Here is a 9753-nt window from a genome sequence, read left to right on the forward strand (position 1 = left end):
GCAGCCTGAGCTGACTAAGATGGAGTTTATGGTAAGCCCCAGTGGGAAAATCACAGTGCAGTCCCTGGGACCCTGGAGCAAAGCCATGCCATCTGCAGCAGAGAAATACACATTTTAAGACCTGGCTACTAGTGTGATCCTGGGCCTTGGAGGAGACAGAACACTTAACCATAGGACATCAAGTATTCACATGTCCAGAACTACCTGTTATGGACTAGGTTCTGTTGGTTCAGATGGACCCAGCAGCATCTATTATAAAATGAAAATGGTACATCTGGGATGGAGCTCAAGCACAGCTGTGGCACTTGTAAGTGCCAGGACCAGGTATTCCAGAGCCCCATGTCACCCACCACAGCTGCACCAACACCATGACCACTGAATGAGGAGGGCTAAAGCCTGAGCTTGGTTTATGGATGAGTTAGCTTAGTATGTGAGTGCAAGCCAGAATTAGATGGTGGCTGCCTTATAGTCACATTCTTGAGAGACTTTGAAAAACGGCAGAGAGGGAAAATCTCAATGAGTAGAGTTGCAATCATTGTCCCTGGTCATCTGCTTTGTGTATAAGGAGAAGCAGACTGAAGTAAGAATATGTATAGATTCTTGGGTAGATATCAATGGCCTGGCCCTTTGGTAGGGAGCCTGGAAGGAAAAGGACTGGAAGATCAAAGACAAGGAGTTCTGGGGTAGAGTCATGTAGATGGATGTACAGGAGTGGGCATGATGTGAAGATTTTTGTATCACATCTTGCATCCACCAGGGAAGAGGCACTAAACAATCAACTAGACAAAATGACTCATTCAGTTGTCATTACCAGCTAATAATTAGCCACCTTGGAACCAGCATGATGGGCACCGTTGTGGGTTGTCTTTTATCCCCCCAAATTTCATATGTTGAAGTCTTAACCCCAATACTTCAAAATGTAACCTTATTTGGAAATAGGGTTGTTGCAGGTATAATTAGTTAAGATGACATCATACTGGAGTAGGGTGCCCTAATTCAAAATGACTGGTGTCCTTTTAAGCAGACAGCCATGTGAATACAGAGATACATAGAGAGAATGCCATGTGAAGATAAAAATATGGTAATGCAGCAGAAGCCAAGGAATGCCAAAGATTACCAGTAAACCACCAGAAGTTAGGGGAGGTGCATGGAATAGATTTTCCTTACAGCCCTCCGAAGGAACCAATCTTGATCTTGATCTCAGACTTCTAGCCTGCAGAACTGTGAGACAATAAATTTCTGTTGTTTAAATTGCTGAATTTGTGGCTCTTTGTTATGACATCCCTAAGAAACTAACACAGGCACGTAAATGGAGTGGCCACAGTGGCAGAGGTGAAGGCTATGTATGGGCCCAAAGAGCGTGGACTACAACTTTCCAAGGCTGGTCTAGCTACTGATGCCTAAATGTCCAAACTGTCAGCGACAGAGACCAATGCTGAGTCCCCCAAATGGCACTATTACTCAAAGAGACCAACTGGTACTTGGTGACAAGTTGACTACATTGGGTCCCTTCCATCTTGGAGGGGCCAGTGGTTCCTTCTCAGAGTAATAGATAGCTATTCTGCATATGGGTTTTTCCTTTCCACCCACAGATCTTTAGCCAGCATTACCATGTTGGGGCTTATGGAATGCCTGATCCACAGGCAAAGAATCCTGCATAATAGAGCATTTGGCTGGGGTAACTGCTTCATGGTAAAAGAACTGTGGGAGTGTAGTGGACCCATGACCATGGGATGTACTGGTCATACCACACCATCCAGAAAAAGCTGGCCTCATAGAGAGCTAGAATAACTTTCTAAAGGCACAAGTGAAGTGTCACTGAAAGGCAACAATCTGAAAAAATTTGGTTCTATCATTCAGGATGTGTTATACACATTAAATCAGAGGAGTTTATGACCCCAATAGGAAAAATACATGGGTCCACTAGCCAAGGAATGGATTCAGGAATAGTCCCACTTACCTTCACTACCAATGACCCACTAGAGGATTTTGTGCTGCTGACACACACAAATCTGGGATCTATAGGGCTGGAGGTACTGGTTCCAAAAGGGGTTGCACTCCTGTTAAGGGACACAGCAAGAGTCCCATTGAACTACAAGCTATGACTGTTGCTGGGGCACTTTGGACTCATTTTTCAGAGACCAGCAGACAAAAAGAGGAGTCACCATCATGACAAGGATAATTGACCCTGATCGGTAGGAGAAGGTAGCACTGCTTTTTAGAGAATCCATGTGGTCCACTTGGGCATCTCTTGATACTTCCTTGCACCGTTTTAACTGTGAATACGTGCATCAACTCTGGCCTGAAAAGGTATGGTTACCAGGAACTCAGACCCTTCAGGAATAAAGGTTTGGCTCACACCACCACATAAGCCACCAAGACCTGCTAAGGTGATAACCGAGGGTGAGGGGAATTTAGAGTGAAGAGTGGAAAAGGGAGAGAATGAGTATCAATTGTAGCTTCCAGGCCAACTGCTGTAGTTCATCCTACTAACCTTCCTTTTCTAAGTTTCCCTGCAGGAAGAGAGGCCCATGGGAACCAGGGAAGAGCTTCTCCCCAACCTTGCATGAAGAAGTAGATCTGTGGGGCAAAGGAGTAGACTGTGGTGGTTCTGAAAATGGGCCACTAGATCTCCTGCTAGGCAGAGCATAGTTAATTGATGGCCCCAGCTACTGACCTGGATCCACCAATGTGTTCACAACTGAGGTGACACTTCTTACAACCTATTCCTCACTAATGACTGAGCATAGTGGGGCAATAATGCAGGCTCATTCCTTTGAGACGTGGAACTCCTCTAATGGGCCACTTTGGCTAGAGAACTGCCCATAGGATTCAGAGCTCAGAGGGAAATTTAGAGAAGGGCACAGCAAGCTTATGCAAAGAAAGTAAGACAAAGGAATAAGGGTAAAACCAGAAATCAATGAAATAGAAAGTAGATATACAAGAAAGAAAACTGACAAACCCAAAACTTATTAATCTTCAAAAAGTCTAAAAAAATTAATCAGCTCCTAGCAAGAGTAATCAAGGAAGAGTATAAGAAAACACATTACCAATATCAGCAATAAAAAAGGGGACATCACTACAAGTCCTATAGACATTAAAAATATGAGGATAGTATAAATAATTTTATACCAATAAATTTGACAACTCAGATGAAATGAAAAATTTTATTAAAAAACAAAACTTACCAATACTGAAACAATAATAAATAGAAAAATCTATATTTTATATTTTAAAGGAGTTGAATTCATAATTTAAAACCTTTCCACAAAGAAAGCTCCAGATGGCTTCACTGGTAAGTTCTTTCCAACATGTATATTTCTTTTAGAAAGGCACAAAAGGCATGTTTACACTTTCTAATGCTTGTATATTACATACTCTATTTGTGGATTAACTTCCCCCTCCTCCATGCATCATTCATTTAGCACCTCTTATGCATTATGTTAAGAGTTGTAGATAAAAAGATGAATAAAGTTTTTGGCAGAGGGACCTTTCAGGTTGGTGGGAGAAGCAGACATATAGTGTAAATGTAGTGAAATAAGTGCTAATAAAGATTTGTATAAAGTTCTATGAGAGAGGGGTATGAATCTAGGGAAGGGAAGGATTTCCAGTCATGAGAGATGAAACAGTGTGCCATGTACTATGGGCATAAGAATAACTGGAAAATAGAGGACATTCCTTGTTAGTCTTCCTTACTGCGTCTTCTCCCCTTATTCTCTTAAATTTTTTGATACCTCAGGGTTCTGTCCTTGGCTTCTGTTTTTCACTCTCCCCAAACAATTTCACCCACTCCCACATTTGTCCCTTTCATATATAAGTTAATCACTTCAAAATCTGTGTCTCCAGCCTCCATCTTTCTCTTCAGCTCCAGGCCTAAATAGTCACATGTCTAGAGTGCTCACTGACTCAAGGACTTTGCCTCCACACCTATTCCCCTCTCTCTCCTGCATCATCAATCTTCCCTGCCTTCTTGAAAAAAACCCTCCCTTAATGGCGTATGTCTCTCCAGCTATTACACTGCTTCTCTATTCACCTTTATATAACGAAACTTCTCTCTTTCTTTCTTTGTACTGCATCTTAACTTTATAACACATAAGACCTGTTATAAGGCTTTTACCCCCATTACTGTTCTGAGACTTCTTTTATCCGGGTCACCAATGACCTTCAGGTTGCCAAATCCAATTCTCAACTTACTCGACCTAACAGCAGCATTTGACCAGTTGATCATTTCCTCTTTCTTGAAAGACTTTTACTTGGCTTCTACCCTCTGCTGATTTCCTCCTCACTTCATTGGCCACCCCTTCTCAGTTGTTTTGTTGTATCTTCTTTCTCTTTTCAACCTTTAGGTATTGGAATATTCTAGTGTTCCATCCTTGGACTTCTACTCAGTTTTTGCTTGCACTCATCTTAGAAAATCTTAACCAATTCTCTCATCTTTTTTTTTTTTTTTTTGAGGACAATTAACCCTGAGCTAACATCTGCTGCCAATCTTCCTCTTTTTGCTGAGGAAGACCAGCCCTGAGCTATCATTCGTGCCCATCTTCCTCTACTTCATACGTGGGATGCCTGCCACAGCATGGCTTGCCAAGCGGTGGATAGGTCCACACCTGGGATCCAAACCGGCAAACCCCAGGCCGCTGAAGCAGAACATACGAACTTAACCGCTGCACCACTGGCCTGGCCCCCTCATTTCTTTCGTCTTAAATGTCATCTGTATGATAATGATTCCAAAAATGTAAATCTACAGCTCAACCTCTTCCCTGAACTCCAGACTCGTATCTCCACTAGCTTCTCTCCTTGGATATCCAACAATATTCCAAACTAAACATGTCTAAAATCAAACTCTTGAGTCCCTGCTATAAAACCTAATTCCCTTCAGTCTTGTCCATCTCAGTAAATGGCTTTATGAAGCACCCTTTTGCTCAGGCCAGAAATGTTGGCATCATTGTTGACTCCTCTCTTTTTCGACTACCCTTATTCAATCCATCAGCACAATCAGGGCACAGAAGCTGGCAGAGTGAGGCCAAAGCTGTGGTAACCTGGCATGGAATAGAAGTGGGAACTAAGAGTTCAAGTGAGAGGTGATGAGGGATTGCACTACTGCAGAGGCGGAGGGGACAAAGAGGAGGAGGTCGAGGAAACACGTCTACCATAGCTGGAGACTGAGTTCATTCACATGGCCAGTGATCCAATCAATCATGCCTGCATGAGGAAATCTCAAAATCTCTGGAGGAGTTCCTGTTTGGGGAGCAGAGGTGTGATGGGAAGGGGCATGTCCTGCTCCACAGGGAGAAGGCACAGAAGCTCTGTGTTCAAGACCTTCCCAAACCTCACCCTTCATTTGTCTGGCCCTTTTTTGTGTCCTTTAAATAAAACTGTGATTGCAAGTGTAGCACTTTCCTGAGTTCTGTGAGTCACTCTTGTGCATTATTGTACCTGAGGGGGTTGTGGGAACCCCTGAAGTTTCACCAGTTGGTCAGAAGTGTGGAGGCCCCCCCAAAGTGTGGCTGGCATCTTAAGTAAGGTCAGTCTTGCTAAGGACTGTGCCCTTAAACCTGTGGAGTCTGACACTAACTCTAGCTTGTTAGCATCAGAATTGTGTTGCAGTTAGGATTGGTGTCAGAATAACAGGTAACAGAGACTCCTACTCAAACTGACTTTCAAAAGTAAAAGGAGGGGCCAGCCTGGTTGCGTAGTGGTTAAGTTCCCACACTCGACTTCCAAGGCCCAGGGTTCACGGGTTTGGAACCCAGGCGTGGACCTAGCACTGCTCGTCAAGCCACACTGTGGTGGCATCCCACATGAAATGGAGGAAGATTGACACAGATGTTAGCTCAGGGACAATCTCCCTCATACACACACAAAAAAGTAAGGAGAATTTATTGGTGCACGTTACCAAAGAGTCCACAAGTACCTGGCTTTAGGCACAGCTTGATCCAACATCTCAAATAATGTCACCAGGACCTGGTTTTTCTCTTTCAGTTTTTCTTGAGACTGACTTCATTCCCAGCAAACTCTCCCTTCCTGGTGCAGGATAGCTGCCAGTACTGCCAGTTGTTCCTGAGGCTATGTGTTTGTGGATATATATCCAATTGAGGGAGAAAGAGGGAAAGAGAGAGAGAGAGAGAGAGAAAAGAAAGATATTCTTATTCACTCAAATAGACGTCCAAGAATTGAATATAATTGGCCTGAATTGGGTCATATGCTCATCCTTGAATGAATTACCATAACCAGGAGTATTGCCATAAGTCAATCAGAGCCTACCTCTCAAACCAGAGGTAGGATTTATCTTACCCAAACCATTTGGTGGTGCATGACTTGCCTTAAGCAAAATCTGGGTACTGTTGTCAGAAAAATGGGAAAATGAATACTGTGGAAGCAATCAGTAATGGAACAGTGTTCAGTTGATATTTATTGAATTGACTCTTCATTTTGAAAATTAGCTGCATTCTGGAAAGCAGTCCCAGATTCCTTTAGTTCTTAAATTCTACACTTCAGAGGGGCTCTATCTGTACTCCAGGTGGCTTAAGTATGCTGTGCGATTCTCTTTGCAGCCTAATGATTTGCTGGTGCAATTCCAAAAGACAGTAATACAGCTTGTCTGGTTATGGTACAACTCATCTTCTCCAGAGATTGTTTACGTGACAACTTAATTATTCAGAGAATAAAACCTTAAGAAATGACCACACTTAAAGAGCTGACAGAGGAAGATGATTCTGCAAAAGGATGTCTCTATGCCTTCAGCTCTTAAAAACCACTTGGAAATACCAAAACAGATGTCACAAAGTTTATATACCAAAGTTGCTGGACTGATTTTATGGGAAACATTCTTAGATCCTCACTTAGAGCCAATTTGCATGATTCTGGATGCACTTCTAACAGGATTGGTTATCTGATGTAGTGAACCTCTACTGTTTTTGCTTGTTCACAAATATTTTTTCTTCTTTAGGTAAAAGCATCCTGATTTTCCTTTGGGGAAAGTAGTTCTCTCTAGCTTTCAGTTTTGTGGTTTTAGTAAGACTGATACTACCCACAAGGTCCAAGAATGGGTCCATGACCAAGATTTGGCCAGTCCCTTGGCTGCAGTGATTGATTCTGAAATGGGAATGTGGCCCAATCTGGGCCATTGAGAGCTCTACCCAGAACTTTGCCTGCAACTTGTAGAGGGTTGCTAGGTTGTTTAGATGTAAGGCCAAACTGATGTGGGCTATCCTGGGGGAGAATCCAGCTGGAAAATGAAACCAATATAGAGAAAAGCAGAGCAGAGAGATGGAGAGACAGGGGTAGAGAGAGAAGCAGGTCAGATGTTATCATTTGGGCCCCTGGAACCAGTCATGACTAAAACTCTTGGATTTTTCAGTTACAGAAGGCAATAAATCACCTTTTTTTTCTCAAGCCTGTTTGAGTTGGGTTTCTGCACTAAAAGAATCTTCATTAATTCATCTGTTTTTCTGGTCAAGCAAATTAGAAGCAACAATAGAAGAGGATTTTTGCTTGGAGGCATGTGAATTAGCAGCAGTTTCACTGATTTTTTTTTTAGATTTTTTTTATTTTTTCCTTTTTCTCCCCACAGCCCCCCGGTACATAGTTGTATATTCTTCGTTGTGGGTCCTTCTAGTTGTGGCATGTGGGACGCTGCCTCAGCATGGTTTGATGAGCAGTGCCACGTCCGCGCCCAGGATTCGAACCAACGAAACACTGGGCCGCCTGCAGCGGAGCGCGCGAACTTAACCACTCGGCCACGGGGCCAGCCCCTCACTGATTTTTTTTTAATGTCATAAATTCTGAACACTTAATGAAATAAAATCCAGTGTTTTGGTACTTGGTGCTGACACCAAAGGAAAACTACAAAATCAATCTCTCTCTCTCTCTCTCTCTTTCTAATTAAAGAAGAAAGAAAGAAAGATGAGAAACCGTTTGGGACCCTAATCATGACATCATATCTTACATTACAATGTCTTACAGTACAGGACAATGTTTCACAGTCCTGATGACATTCCCTATTTTTATAACTGGTCTCAATGGTTTTTCATACTTAAAACCATGTTTGATTCCTCTCTTAGTGAGTAGTTACAATACTAGAGCAAAATTATATTGTCAATGGTTCTCTTTTAATTTCCTCCAAAGGCAAAATACTGGATTTTATTTTCTTACATGTTCAGAATCTATGAAGTTTTAAAAAAATTAATGTAACTAAATATTATTTAACAAATTTAAAAACAAACAAAAATTATAAACACATTACAAATGTCTGGCAAAATTCTGGCCACTACTGGCTTGGCTGCTTTCTGTAACTTCACTGCTCCTCCACCCTACCCCTACATATACACACTAGCACATACATCACCTCTGATGTAGCTGGTCTGGAAGAGCTTCAAGACTTTCCTGCCCGGTTTAGCTCTCCATGGAGTTTTCAGGACTACTGCCTCTGATTGAAAATGATGTCTCTTCTATGAGCCCAAGAGAGACGGCCCTAACTGGGTCTGACTCTTCTCCATCCCCTATGAGGAGATTTCCTACTTCACAGGCTCCTCTTACCTAGTCCTTGCTCAAGATTTTTGCTGAGAGAATGTAGTGGAAGATGAAGGAGTTTGGAAGAGGTAGGGAGTTGCTGGAACTGGGTGATAAAGAGAAAATGGGAGGGCTTATGGTGATAGTGATAAGGAAGGGGTTTGGGGAGGAGAAGGAAGGAGGGTTTGAAAAGAGAGATGTGAAGAGTAAATGAAGCTGCTGACCAATGTCTGAAATAATGATATTACACCAACAAAAATACCTGAATTTTTGTGCTTAAAAATAGCACAGTATACCAGAACACTGGCATATAGGAAACAGTAATGCAATCATGACTGCCTCTTCCCTGACCTTCAGTCAAAGTAGCCTCTAAATCTTGTTAATTCAATTTCAGAGACATGCCACTCCACCTACAGATTCTGCTTTGTGAAATATTCTTGGCACAACCCTTGGAAGGCTCTGGTTCTGTTTTAAGAAGGAAGGCCATGTACTTACATCACTATACACACTGCTGCCAGGTTAATATTCCTGAAGCACAGCTCTAATCAGGTAGTCACTAATATTTATTGACTATTTGCTATGTGCCAGGTGCCGGGCTCTACATACATTATCTTATTTAACCTTCACAACAGCCCTTTGTAGTCAATACTATCATTAACCCCATTCTGCAGATAAGAAAATAGAAGCTTAGGGAAATTAAATCTCTTGAAAAGGGAACACAGCTACTAAATAGCAGAACTTGGTTTGGAACTCAGATCTGTCTGATTTCAGACTTGGGTCATTAACCACTATTCTGTATACTTCTTCTGCTCAAAAATCTAACAGTGACTAGTCAATGAAGTCTAAAGGCTTATCACTCAGGGCTTTACCCACAACTGCCATTCCAGTTTTATTTTCTATAACTCCCCTACATACATCCAATTTTCAAGGCAAATAGAAGTTTTCACTGATCACCAATATCCCTGAGTAGTTCACATTTCCATGCCTCTGCTTATGTAAGAATGCTCTGTATCCCTAGTTCCAGAAAAATAAAAATAAAAACATTATATCATTGTTTCACACAATAATTGTCATGATTTTTATTTTTCATTACAATAACAGCCATTGATTTTTACTCTCATATATATATTTTCCCTTAAAATATTTTATTCTGAAGGATGTATCAAGATTAAGTGGGGGTTTTTGATGTATTAGGCCTTTAAAAATTGTTTATAAATCCAAATCTAACAGAATTAGGATTCC

This window comes from Equus quagga, chromosome 18 (assembly GCF_021613505.1).
Source record: "Equus quagga isolate Etosha38 chromosome 18, UCLA_HA_Equagga_1.0, whole genome shotgun sequence".
Lineage (NCBI taxonomy): Eukaryota > Metazoa > Chordata > Mammalia > Perissodactyla > Equidae > Equus > Equus quagga.